The 14,537-nt window shown below is 38.6% G+C and overlaps 1 pseudogene; it reads right to left on the reverse strand.

The window, feature by feature from the left end:
* Positions 1-1,891: 1,891 nt before the first annotated feature.
* Positions 1,892-14,142, reverse strand: LOC127680261 (high mobility group protein B1-like; annotated as a pseudogene).
* Positions 14,143-14,537: the final 395 nt, after the last annotated feature.

A 14,537-nucleotide genomic window follows, 5' to 3' on the forward strand; every position in this document is an offset into this window, starting at 1 on the left:
ATCTGTGACATTGCATCTGCTCCCATCAGTTCTTGGTTGACATTTCTTTGGTCTCTCTCTTGGTAATTATGGCTCTGGTCCCCACCATATCCTACAGGTATGACAAATTGAGGGTTGGAGGTACTGTGTTTTGTTTGGTGCTTCAATTCCTTCACTTAATGCCTTGCCTGGTTACAGAAGATGGCATATTCAGGTTCAAATGTCCAGAAAGTATTTTCAGCAAAAATAAAGAAGAAAATTTTCCTAACTTAAAGAAGGACATGCCTACAAAGATACAAGAAACTTACCAAACACCAAATAAATTGGGTCAGAAGTGAAAGTTTCCTTGCCAGATAATAATCAAAACACTAAACAGATAGAACATAGAATATTAAAAGTTGCAAGAGAAATAGATCAAGTAACATATGAAGACAGACCTGTTAGAATTATACCTGACTTCTTAACGGAGACTCTCAAAGCCAGAATATAGACCAAAATGCTACAAACTCTAAAAGACCACAGATGCCAGCCCAGACTACTATACCCAACAAACATTTTAATTGCCATAGATGGAGAAAACAAAATATTCCACAATAAATTCAAATTTAAACAATATATATCCACAAATCCTGTCCTATAGAAACTCCAACTGAGGAGGTTAACTATACCCATAGAAGAAAGGAAATAATCTTACCAGCAAAACTAAAGCAAGGAAACACACACACACACACACACACACACACACACCACTACCACTGCCACCATGGATAACAATAACAACAGAACATTTTAGCAAACACAAAATATATCCTCTTCTCAGGAACTCATGGAACTTTCTCACATCAGCAATTGACCACATACTCAGACACAAAGCAAGTCTCCATCTCTTTAAATTTTTCTTGTAGCAATTACTCCTATCATAAATTTGGATATTCTGTGTATTCATTTTCATTTAATTCTAGCCATCTGTCTATGTTTCTGTCTTGACACATTTTTGATTCAGTAGAGAGTTGCACAGTTTTGATGAGTTTTAAGCTTTCTATTATTTCTGTTTTTGTTGATATCCAACTTTAATCCAGGTAAGTCTGACAGAATGTGGGGAATTGTTTGAATTTTCATGTATCTGTTGAGCATGGGTATTTTGATCTCCCTTCTAAGAAGGACCAAAGTATCCACACTTTGGTCTTCCTTCTTCTTGAGCTTCATGTGGTCTGTGAATTGTATCTTTGGTATTTCAAACTTTGGGGCTGATATACAATTATACATCTGATGGAGGGCTCATATCCAATATATGCAAAGAACTCAATAAGTTAGACTCTAGAAAAACAGAAAACCCTATTAAAAATGGGGTACAGAGCTAAACAAAGAATTTTCAACTGAGGAAGGGGCTTTTTTTTTTTAATAAAAAATGTATTTACTTAGAAGCATTCAGAATGTCAATAAAACATCAGCATTTTTTTTTTTTGCAATTATAGAGTACTATTCAGGTAACAGAACAAAAATTATCATCATATATGCTGCATCAGAGACAACTGAAGATGAAAAAAATAAAACCCAAAAATAAAACCAAAAGAAAAAAAACCAAAAAAAACCCTCCAAAATCCAAATTACTGTCCCCATATATAATTAATTTGTAATGTGTACCAACAAGAAACTGCTTTAAATTCCCATGCCAATTTACAACCCCCAGATGGTACCAGGCAAGGTTAGTGGCTATTGAAAATACTACCAGGACAGGGCTATCTAAAGACACATTTAGTAGTGTATTAACTATACAAAGAAAGACACTGCACAGCTTAAAAACACATCATACACAGCCTTACATTTTAATTTTTTTTTCTTTAAAAGGAGTGAATTGTGTGCAGGGGTCTTAAATACTATAAAGACAAGAAAAAATCTGCGGTAGCACCAATTATTCATCATCATCATCATCATCATCTTCTTCATCTTAATCTTCCACTTTTTTTTTTATTGAGCATCTTCTTCATTTACATTGCCAATGGTAAAACCTTTCCCAATTTCCTCCCCAAAAGCCCCCCTCCCAAAATATTCCCTACCCCTCCTCCCATCCCCTGCCTCCATGTGTATGCCCCTCTACCTGACACACTCCCACCTCCCCCCCAGCCCCGAACCCCCATCCGTTTTCCTTTGTTGGGTCCTCTATTGAACCTTTACGTGACCAAAGACCACTCCTCCCACTGATGCCCAAAAGGCATTCCTCTGCCACATATTTTGGCTACAACCATGTGTTCCCCTTGGTTGACGTTTCAGTCCCTGGGAGTCTTGGGGTGTCTGGGTGTCCAAAGTCATTGTTCTTCCCATGGGGCTATAAACCCCTTCAGCTCCTCCGGACCACCCTTCAGATCCTCTGTTGGGAACCCCAAGCCCAGTCCAATAGTTGGTTGCTAGTTTCTGCCTCTGTATTTTTAAGGCTCTGGCAGGGCCTCTCTGGAGACAGCCATGGCATGCTCCTTTTGGTACACATTTCTCATCGTAGTGTCGGGGTTTGGTGACTGTTGATAGGATGAATCCCCAGGTAGGGCAGTCACTAGATGGCCTCTACTTTAGACTCTGCTCCACACATTGTCTCCCTTATTGTTCCTGTGAATATTATGTTCCCTTTCTCAGAGGAACCATAACACCCTCACTTAAGTCCTTCTTTTTGAGCTTCCTGTGCTTGGTGAATTGTAGCTTGTTTATTTTGAGCTTTTGGACTAGCCTCCACTTATTAGTGAGTGCATATCATGTGTGTTCTTTTGTGACTGGGTTACCTCGCATCTTCCACTTCTTTCTCCTCTTCCTCATCCTTTCATCTTCCTCCTCATCTTCCTCTTCCTGCTTTTTCTTGCTCTTTTTAGCCTTGACCACCCCCTTTTTTCTCTACATCAGGTTTTCCTTTAGCTCTGTAGGCACCTATATCCTTCTCGTACTTCTCCTTCAGCTTGGCAGCCTTCTTCTCATAGGGCTGCTTGTCATCCGCTGCAGTGTTGTCCCACACCTCTACTAGTTTCTTTGCAACATCACGAATGGATAAACCAGGATATTTGCCTTTGATTTGGGGGCAGTACTCAGAACAGAACAAGAAGAAGGCCAAAGAGGCCTCTTGGGTGCACTGGGGTCCTTGAACTTCTTTTTGGTGCCCCCTTTGGGGGGATGTAGGTTTTCACTTCTCTTTCCTAACGAGCTTTGTTAGCCTTTGCCATATCTTCAATTTTCCCTTTATCTTTAGCAGACATGGTCTTCCACTTCTCTGAGCACTTCTTGGAGAACTCTGAGAAGCTGACAGAAGCGTCCGGTGCTTCTTCTTGTGCCCCACCTGGCAGGTTTGCACAAAGAATGCATATGAGGACATTTTGCCTCTCAGCTTCTTAGGATCTCCTTTGCCCATGTTTGGTTGATTTTTCCTCTGTGAGGCACAGAGTCGCCCAGTGCCTGTCTGGCTCTCGCTTGCCCCAGCGATGTCTCTGTGGAGCTCACTGTACTGCATTGGCTTCAGGAAGGGACTTCTTAAGCATGTCTATCACCTCTGCTTTTTCAATCATCCATTTGTGTGATAATCAAATACTGAGTCCAACTCCTAGTCCAGTCCTAACAAGAATATATGAACTCATTTATCAATGAGACATTTTCTGTACATGAGTTTTTATAGGGGACACAAAGAAAGAAATCAATAGGTATAATTTAAATTATATTAAAGAAGAGTATGCTATTCTACATTTTGTAGTCAATGTTTTTCAAAGAAAGGCAGAGGAGGGAAATGGAAGAGCTTGAGTTGGAGAGGGAGGAGGTGATGAGCACGTGAGTCATGGGCTAAGAGAAATACTATGGTTAGTGGACACATTTATAGATACAGAAAATACGTAAAGACATGATCTATGATATTGAAGTTTACTGACCGAAGTCAGAATGGCCTATGTGTGAGTTATAAGAGGTGTGGCTAGAAAGATAAGCAAAAGTGATTGCTCAGGAGACCATCTGTTCCTTCCTAATAACTATAGATAATCTTAGCTAAATTCTGTGAAGTTGATAGGCTCTGAGCTCATGGGGAGTATCTTCCTGGATATATTCTGTATTTGTAACACATAATTGCAGGTACACTTAGGAAGCATTTAGCTCATAGAAGATTGACAGTGATGCTAGAATTCTCAAGAGCAGAACAAACTCAAAACTTCTCAACTATAACTTGCTATTATTTTCTTAAATATGTCAAGGCCACCATGGTTCATGTTGGCAGAATCACACAGTACCTATTTTATAGTCTGCTAGAATTTCTCAACAGTTTATCTCTGTTGAGTCTTAAACTTAGCATTCCAACTCACATTTAATTCTTGGTATTCTTTGCTCTTGTACTAGAAGACTAAACACTTTACACTACACTTACCACTTGCTGATCTTTGATTTTGTTATCAAATGAAACTCCATACTACTCTAAGAAATAATTTAAATTATATATGCTAAGAACTTAGCACAGACTAAGTCTACTTCTGAATCTGAGCACCTAAGAATGTTCATCTGGAGACAGACTGAATTGTAGAAGCATGATTAAAGCAAGGCTATATTATAGATAGGGACAGACAGAGCAGTGCTACCTGTTAACAACTAGAAGAATACGGTGGAAATTTAGCAAGGTAGTCTCAAAGTAGGATCTGCCTCCACCTCCTTGAATCTGTCAAAACCTAGGGAACATAGGAGGGGGCACATCCACTAGAGTTGAGAAGAACAGAAACAAAACCCAAAAACTAGATGATCTCTAGTTTTAGTGCTGGTAAGAGACCCTTTTGACAAAGATAAGGAAAGGCATAAGGGTGGGATTCTGAAATCTAAAAACCTGGACCACAGAAAGCCCTGCATGAAACTTAAACTCAGATTCTGGAACTGATGCAAGATGTGGGTCTCACACAAACTCCTCTCAGGAGGAAGGACAAACTGACTTAACGAGTGAATTGATGAATGTCATCAACCCTCTCTCCACTTGCAGAGCCTGCTACAAAAGCAATTCAGATGGTATGAGCAACCCCAGTATTCTTCCATAGGAAGGGAGACTGACAGTATGCCATCTCCACTGTAGTTTCTCCTCCTTAGATATTATTTAGAGAGATATCTTTCTATCTACTTATCAGTGGCCTATATACAAATACAAATATGTGACATTATACTATCTATTTCATTTTTCATTTTAAACAAATATTTCTTGTTAAAACATTTGACAGTTCAATTGCTTGCATTGTCGCTTATTTTTCATCTTAGTAGGCCTTCTTGACTATCCTTTCTTTTCCTGCAATAGTCTCTAGAATTTTCCTTATTGTTCTTCATACTTCTAGCCCAAATACTTTTTTATTCTCTTTATTTTCCTTCCGTTTTCATTACCCCCTTCTTCTTATATATTACTTATGGATACTATTAACTGTAAGATAGCATGAATTATGCTTCTTTCCTACTAAGTACCTTTGTGCTACTATCTCCTAATCTTATTAGGGATAGAAGATGCACAGGTATCTTCTGCTGTGAGTTAGTCATTCATTTCCTAACAAGGCACTGTGCTTGTTGTGGTTGGCTGTCTTCTAAACTAGTGGTGGTGAGCACAGCATAAATGAAGAAGACTCACTAGAAAGAGTTGAATAAAAAAAGAAAGAAAGAAAGAAAGAAAGACAGAAAAGAAAAGGAAAAATATAAAAATATAAAAAGTAAAAATTGGAAGATAGGCTAATTCCAACAAATGGCTCAGACACAATGAAGAAACACTTAAGATATAAGTAAACAAGCACCATGAAGCCTCTCTACCCTTGCAGTTTCTCAATATCAGAAGCCACAAATAATGAGATAGTGGATATCTCAGGACAGTCTTACTCTTACATGGGGTCAGTAACTATAACCACATTCATGATCCAAGTAAACAGGTGGGGGAAACAAAGGGATCGATTTTGGAACTATGTAAGAAAATTATCAAAGTAGGTGATATGGTCAGCAGTTTGGAGAAGAAATAAAATATATCATATAAGAATTCAAGATGGCAAATAAGACTCTGAAACAGAACCAGACAGAAATGCTAGAAATGAAAGCATCAAGGAGTGGAATTTAAAAATGCAATAGAATGCAACATCAATATGTAAGATGAAGAAGAAAAAATTTAGTGATGGAGGACATAATTGAGACAATCATACATCCAGGCACACACACACACACACACACACACACACACACACACACTAATGGCTATGAGTGAATTGTTAAAAAAAACCTCAGGAATATAGTCGACACTAGGTATAGATTCCATAGGCTAGAAGGATTAGATAAAAATCCAAAGACACAATATATTCAATGAATTTGTAGCCTACAGTTTACCAACCACCCCCAAAGGTTTTGATCACATAAGACATTTGATCACATAAGGTTACGTGAGAACATAACCTTTACAAGCAAATTCCAATAAAGATGAAAAAATGCAAAATGAAGAAAAAGTATTAAAAGCTGTAGGGAGAAATAATCAATTTGTCTGTGAATGGTCTCATCATTTTTTGTTTTGTCTTCTTTCTTCTTCTTCTTCTTCTTCTTCTTCTTCTTCTTCTTCTTCTTCTTCTTCTTCTTCTTCTTCTTCTTCTTCCTCCTCCTCCTCGTCCTCCTCGTCCTCCTCCTCCTCCTCTTTTTCCTCTTCTTCTTCCTCTTCCTCCTCCTCCTCTTTTTTTTTCTTATTAATCTTTGGACTCACCTTCAGGATGGCCAAGTAGTATAAGGTGCTTCCTTCAGATTGTAGTCTCCCCTGGAGGCATGAGTTTGTTTTGTCTGATCAAATCAGGGTTTCACTGTGTAGCCTTGGCTGTCCTGGATCTCACTCTGTATATCAGGTCGGCTTTGACATCACAGAGATCCACACATTACAGAGATCCACTTGCCTCTGCTTCTCAAGAGCTGGGATTATAAGGCTTTCACCATCATCTATCTCCCTCCTCCTGGACTCACCAGCATTCCTAAAAGTCAGAAAAGCAAGGGGTCATATATCTCAAGACCTGAAAATAAGAGTGCTTTATATCCAGCAGAGTCATCTTTCAAAATTGATGGAGAAATAAGAACATTGTGGGAACAAAATTAACTTACAGCAAGCCAAAGTATTCTTCAAAACACAAAGAGGAGTGCTAAACAGTCTACAGGACAATCTCTTTTATGATAGAACAGGGGAAAATTAAGTTCATGAGAGAACTAGATAAAGATAGGATGTGTGTGTAGGATGGGATCAACTGTACTTACTGCATGATTAATTACAAATTAATGCAGTAAATTAGCAAACACAATTAATAGAAAAGGAAGAAAAGCATAAATAGTAAACCAAAAAAATCAGACTAACTACAGCAAAGCCATAGCAATCAGCAAACTGTTTCCAGTCATAATCTTAAACATGAATGGCCTCAAGTCAAACCACTTTGGGGTTTTTAATTTCATAAAAACAAATTCTAAAAGTACAAAAGTTCACAAATTATGATGCAGCAATAAAGTAGATGGTTTTAATATCTTACCCTTATCTATAAATAAGTCTTCCAAACCAAAAATCAGCAAAGAAACTGGGGATATAAATGACATCATAGATAAATTGAATTTAAGAAGTATCTACAAAGTATCCCTTCCAATAGATATGGGATATGCTTTCTTCTAAGAAGTTCCATTTTTTTCTATAAAATCAAACACATTCACTGGAGGAAAAAAAATCCAGCCTTCTCAACAAATGGTCCTGGGAAAGCTCGATATCTACATGTGGAAGAACAAAATTAGATTTGCATTCCTCGATCTGAATAAAAATCAATTAAAATGGATCAAATACCTTAATCTAATACCCTCCCCCAGTCTATTCTTTCCCCTTCCAGTGCATATTCATGTTTTATCAAAATAGGTGTGTCCTCAGAATAGAATTTCACCAGATTTAGAAAACTATAAAGTTCACCTGCATTTAGTCATTATTTTTCAAATTTTATTAAGTCAGCCAGGTATTCGTGAGCTTTTATGTTCATAAACAAATCACCTATTTATTTTAAGATCTTGTTATTTCTTATATAGAAACATACTTTGTAGTTACAAAAACAAAGGGATGTAATTTCAAGTTTTGTAGGAAAATTAATGTGAGATGGGTTGTTATACCCTAATGCTAAAGGAATTGCAGACTTTTCAATTTTCTTTAAGGTTTAATTGTACAAACCTTCTGAATTATCTGTAGTTACTAATCTTTATCCAACAATGTTGGCAGTGATAAGCGCATGCAAACTGCATGGGAAGCCAGAATAAATTTCTGCAATAGAACTGGAATGAGCTGAGATAGTTTCCTCTATTGCAAGATTTAAAAGGAGAAATTCACAGATCTCATTCATTAATCACTGCAGAGTAATTAATGATACTGTCTTAAACTACTGTTCATTGTTACTTATACTGTCTGAGATTGGGTATAGTGCAAAGGAAAGAAGTTTATTTTACTTATCCTTTTAAGGACTAGAAGTGCAAAATTAAGTGGTCACTTTTGGCAAAGATCTTATGCAGTACAGTAGAAGGACAAATGGTCAGAGAGGGGAGTAAAAGTAGCAGGGCAGACTTAGTGTACAACAGTGCATTCTTAGGAAAATATCTCTGAGAAGACTGTTGGCATATCATCATTTAAAGCCTTCATTTCTCAACATCAGCATAGGAATTACACATTAGCATAGCTTTCAGAGGGCACAGAGCATATTCAAACCCTAGCAGACACTAATAAATATCTGACCAGGTATCAAGTTCTGGGGCATGAAGATAAAACAGATATGGTCCTTTTGATTGGAATGGAGCCCAAAATACATGTGGTGTAATCGTTGGTGATGCAATAGTCCCAGTGAGTGAACTGTTTTGCTTAATGTCTAAGGGTCTTTTTCAAAGGAGATCTGGTTCCATAGCAAATTCTCCTGATCCTAATTTTAGCATTGAGTTGAGGTCAGAGCTTATTCCACAGAAGTCAATGGGCACTTATGTCAGTTATGACAAAAACACTAAGAATGTCACCTTGGAAGATTCAAAATCTATGGAAGTAAAATCCTGCTCAATAAGACTTCCCTCACACGTTCCTATTTATATTTCTTGCTCTTGTATCTCCAAGAGCACCCAAAACTTGGTAATAGTTTTGAGACTTTGGATCTAACAGAGGGACATAACTGTGACTGAACAATACATCTACTCTTCATTAGGAACAGACTTGGAATCTTTCACTTCCTGTCATCCACAGCCCACATTGGACTCGCCTAGAATTTTGTGGAGGCGAAAGGCTACCACAGGAAGAACACTATAGAATTCAACTGGGAGCCATTCAAATCTCCTCATTCTTAGATCCACCTCCAAGGAGACCCAGACAGCAAGGGTATGACATAAGTCTTGCTTGTCTGCCAAAATAAGAGAAAATGATGAGGATGAAATTTTATTTGGAAAGAGACAGCTTGAAGAATCAATTTTAACTTTGTGAAAGGGAATTCTGAGACAAAGATTTCTTGGAGTGTAACTTTATGTAAGAATTTCCAACTCTATTCAGATAAGGGACACATAATAAAGAAAATAAAAGTAATCCCTAGAATTTTGGAAGGGATGTGGAAACTTCAATGCCAAATCTGCTATCATTTATATTTTAAGTAAATACTGGGAGGAAGGGACTGGGCTAGGAAAAGGCCTATGTGTAATAGAATACAACAGGCCTACAGATTTTTATGAGATAATTGAAGATTTAAGAAGTTTATAATTCCAGAATGTCTGATAGCTATTTGTATAGATAACAATGAAGACTTGGTTTAGCTGAGTCTCTTAGTAGAGGGAAGAGAATCCCTCTATGAGCAATCAATCTGGTGCGCCAGAAGTTGCTGCTACTGATTAAGACAGAAGTATGTCTTGATGTTTCCCAGCATCCTTGGCAATTAGCTTGACCATGTGGCCATTTTGACAATAGTTTGTGAGTAGAGGTCATATGCTCATTTCCAAGAGAGGTGGTTAAATATCTGGTGTGTCTGTCTGTACTCCCCAACTTCCTCCCTCATCCTTGAAACTGGATAGAAAGTATTATTAATGGTGGAGAAAGACAAAGAGTATACAGATATTTTGATCACTGCCTGGGGAGAATCCTTGTAGAGCTCCCTGATTTGTGTCAGAACCTCAGAGATGAATACACTGCAATAAAAAGACGGTTCAACTGTTAGAGGAAACAGACTTCTATCCATGGAAATGAGCTGCTTAAGATATGTGTTTTTCAGATTATAGAGATATCTTTTTTAAATTTTATTCGATATATTTTTTATTTACATTTCAAATGATTTCCCCTTTTCTGGTTCCCCACTCCCCGAAAGTCACATAAGCCCCCTTCCCTCCCCCTGTTCTCCCACCCATCCCTTCCCACTTTCCTGTTCTGGTTTTGTCTTATACTGCTACACTTGGTCTTTCCAGAACTAAGGGCCACTCCTCCGTTCTTCTTGTACCTCATTTGAAGTGTGGATTATGTTTTGCATATTCCAGTTTTCCAAGCTAATATCCACTTATTAGTGAGTGCATAACATGATTGATCTTTTGAGACTGGGTTACCTCACTTAGTTTGATGTTCTCCAGCTCCATCCATTTGCCTAAGAATTTCATGAATTCATTGTTTCTAATGGCTGAATAGTACTTCATTGTGTAGATATACCACATTTTTTGCATCCATTCTTCTGTTGAGGGATACCTGTGTTCTTTCCAGCTTCTGGCTATTATAAATAGGGCTGCTATGAACATAGTGGAACATGTATCCTTATTACATGTTGGGGAATCCTCTGGGTATATGCCCAGGAGTGGTATAGCAGGATCTTTCGGAAGTGACATGCCCAGTTTTCTGAGGGACTGCCAGACTGATTTCCAGAGTGGTTGTACTAATTTGCAACCTCATCAGCAGTGGAAGAGTGTTCCTCTTTCTCCACATCCTCGCCAACATCTGCTGTCTCCTGAGTTTTTAATCTTAGCCATTCTGACTGGTATAAGGTGAAATCTCTGGGTTGTTTTGATTTGCATTTCCCTGATGGCTAGTGAAGTTGAGCATTTTTTAAGATGTTTCTCTGCCATCCGAAGTTCTTCAGGTGAGAATTCTTTGTTTAACTCTGTACCCCATTTTTAATAGGGTTATTTGGTTTTCTGGGGTCTAACTTCTTGAGTTCTTTGTATATATTGGATATTAGCCTTCTATCTAATGTAGGGTTGGTGAAGATCTTTTCCCAATTTGTTGGTTGCCGATTTGTCCGTTTGATGGTGTCCTTTGCCTTACAGAATCTTTGTAATTTTATGAGGTCCCATTTGTCAATTCTTGATCTTAGAGCATAAGCTATTGGTGTTCTGTTCAGGAACTTTCCCCCTGTACCGATGTCCTCAAGGGTCTTCCCCAGTTTCTTTTCTATTAGCTTTAGAGTGTCTGGCTTTATGTGGAGATCCTTGATCCATTTGGATTTGAGCTTAGTACAAGGAGACAAGGATGGATCAATTCACATTCTTCTGCATGCTGACCTCCAGTTGAACCAGCACCATTTGTTGAAAAGGCTATCTTTTATTCCATTGGATGTTTTCAGCCCCTTTGTCCAGGATCAAGTGGCCATAGGTGTGTGACTTCATTTCTGGATCTTCAATCCTGTTCCATTGATCCGCCTGCCTGTCACTGTAACACTATTGCTCGGTAATATTGCTTGAGGTCAGGGATACTGATTCCCCCAGAATTTCTTTTGATGTTGAGAATAGTTTTAGCTATCATGGGTTTTTTGTTATTCCAGATGAATTTGAGAATTGCTCTTTCTAACTCTATGAAGAATGGAGTTGGGATTTTGATGGGTATTGCATTGAATCTGTATATTGCTTTTGGCAAAATGGCCATTTTAACTATATTAATCCTGCCGATCCATGAGCATGGGAGGTTTTTCCATTTTTTGAGGTCTTCCTCTATTTCCTTCTTCAGAGTCTTGAAGTTCTTGTCATATAGATCTTTCACATGTTTGGTAAGAGTCACCCCAAGGTACTTTATACTGTTGGTGGCTATTGTGAAGGGGGTCATTTCCCTAATTTCTCAGCCTGCTTATCCTTTGAATATAGGAAGGCTACTGATTTACTTGAGCTGATTTTATAACCTGCCACTTTGCTGAAGTTGTCTATCAGCTGTAGGAGTTCTCTAGTGGAGTTTTTTTGGGTCACTTAGGTAGACTATCATATCATCTGCAAATAATGATAGTTTGACTTCTTCCTTTCCAATTTGTATCCCTTCGACCTCCTTATGTTGTCTAATTGCCCGAGCTAGTACCTCAAGTACAATATTGAAAAGATAAGGAGATATCTTATAGAGATACAAAATCCTGTCATATTTCTTTGGTGAATTGCTTCTTTGAATTTATAAATGTGTAAATACTTGTACTGCTGAAAGTAAAACTGCATAACAATAAATGCTAAACCATAATTTGTGGTTAGTTGTGGCAGCTAAATGACAATTGGACCACTTCGCACTTCATCCCTTTCTTGTGTACACCTTTAAGTTCTTCAGCAGATGCTGCCTTCTTAGAGGTTAAGGGAAGAGACAGTCCCATTGGTCGCTCCTTGTCCATTTGCTAGTGACTAGTTGAGTGGTGGACCAGGGAGTTAATACTGAAGTTCTCTACCACATTTGCTTGTATCTTGAGAAATAGATCAGCTTTAGCTTTTTTCTTTGAGTAGAGATGGACATTTAATGGTTGGGGGAGAATGTGACAAAGGACTTTGAAGTGTTTAATAACATTAGATAATTTTATTTGTCTAGACAAACTTTCAGAACACTCCATGCACTTGGTCAGAGACTTGGAAGTGAATTAAAACAAAGTGAAGCAGTTACAGGGTGCTGTGGTGGGCAGGGTTAGGCTGTGAAATATTACTTAAGGACAATGACTCGTGGCCTTCTAGAACAGCCATATCAGAGCCTTAACCCTAAATTGTTGCATGTGTGAAATGGAAATTTCTGCTTTCTTTGGAGACTCAGTGGTGCCTTAAATATTGGCTAAATGATAGTAAAGTCAGTCTCTATGGGCAACTGTCCTCTTGACTCATTTCTCTTTCACCCCCTTCCTGTTAACCTCAGAATTCTCTTCCAGGTAATCCGGTTCGTATGTGGTCGTGGGCGGCAACAATTAACCATCTTTCTCCCCTACCTTTTGTTGGTAGGCTAGAAGCGAGGTTGAGTGTTTAAGAACACTTACTAAAGTATATTTTGAAAAATTTCAGTCTACACACTTTGACGAGCTGCCATATTACTAAAGATCCTTGGACATTGGGCAGATTTGAGTAAGTGAGACAATAGGAGAGTGAGAGACCAGAGGAAGCTAAAAAGCATGTGAAGCCATGACAAGGTAGCTCCAGCCAATGAAGGGGGACCTGAGAGTCTGAAAGCCCTGAGTGAAAAGCAAAAGGAGTCTTATCCTTGTGGGCTTCAAAATTATGTCATGAGGCACCCAGTACTGCATGGGAATGGAACCAAAAATGAAAGTAAGCATGAAGAATACTATAGTAAGGGGTAACACAGCGGTGTGCACCAGGCTTAGTTTGAAACTGGGTTTTCTGTTACAGCTTTCTTTTCCTGAAATGATTTATTCTACCAATGTCCTGAGTTTCAGAGGATTCTTACAATAGTATTTTTTAACATAGCTTTAAACATGTTCTTCAGCTTTCTAAGCAATCTACACATTTATAGTACCTTGTTTGGATTCAGAAGTGCATTTCTTATCTAGTTTGATAGTCACGGGTTAGCCTAAGTTGTTCCTTTTATAGCGTGTCTCATGTATAACAGTATATTTTCAGAGTCTCCAGGTAACATGGAGGGATGAGTGGTAAGCCCTTTGGTCAGCTCTCTCCACATGCACAGTTAATCTATCACTATTCGTATAGGAGCTTTTGCACCAGATCAGGATGATGACCCCTGGTATTATGTGATAAGGCAATTTGCACTCTGTTTTGTATAGTCACCCTTTACTAATATGAAAAGTGGGAAATTCAATGTAAGTTCCCAGAAAACCACGCATCAGTTTAGACTGACCTTGTTTTTGATTGATCCTCAGACCTCAGGAACTGAGAGACACCACTGTTGGAAACTCTGAGAATGTCACCCACGCAGAATCCTTTCTGTACTCGCAGCCACTCGCCCACAATCCCCATCTGGCTGAGGCTTTGGTCAGTGTGGGAGAAAAGAGATGAAACTGTCCAGCTGAGTCATGACCCAGTGCTAACAAGGGAATAAATCCTATTGTGGCCCCTTAATCTGTGGTCTGGTCTATGACACAGAGGGACCAAGGGAGGTGGAACCCCAGTTTTTCTTCTCTTGTCAGTCCTGAAGCTTTGGAAAGGAAATGAGTGGGGTTCTTGATAGTTATGGAAGAATCAGGCACAGGAAAATGGGATGACTTCTTTCATTTCACCTCCACTCTCTACCAGAAATATTCTCTGGCCAAACCAAACGTCAAGATTCCCAGAAGATGCAGTCAAACCAGAGCCAAGAGCGTGTCCCACCTTCCTGTCGCCACTTACCGTCCCCAAAGGCCTATCTCGTGAAT

The sequence above is a fragment of the Apodemus sylvaticus genome, chromosome 3 (assembly GCF_947179515.1).
Source record: "Apodemus sylvaticus chromosome 3, mApoSyl1.1, whole genome shotgun sequence".
Classification (NCBI taxonomy): Eukaryota; Metazoa; Chordata; class Mammalia; order Rodentia; family Muridae; genus Apodemus; species Apodemus sylvaticus.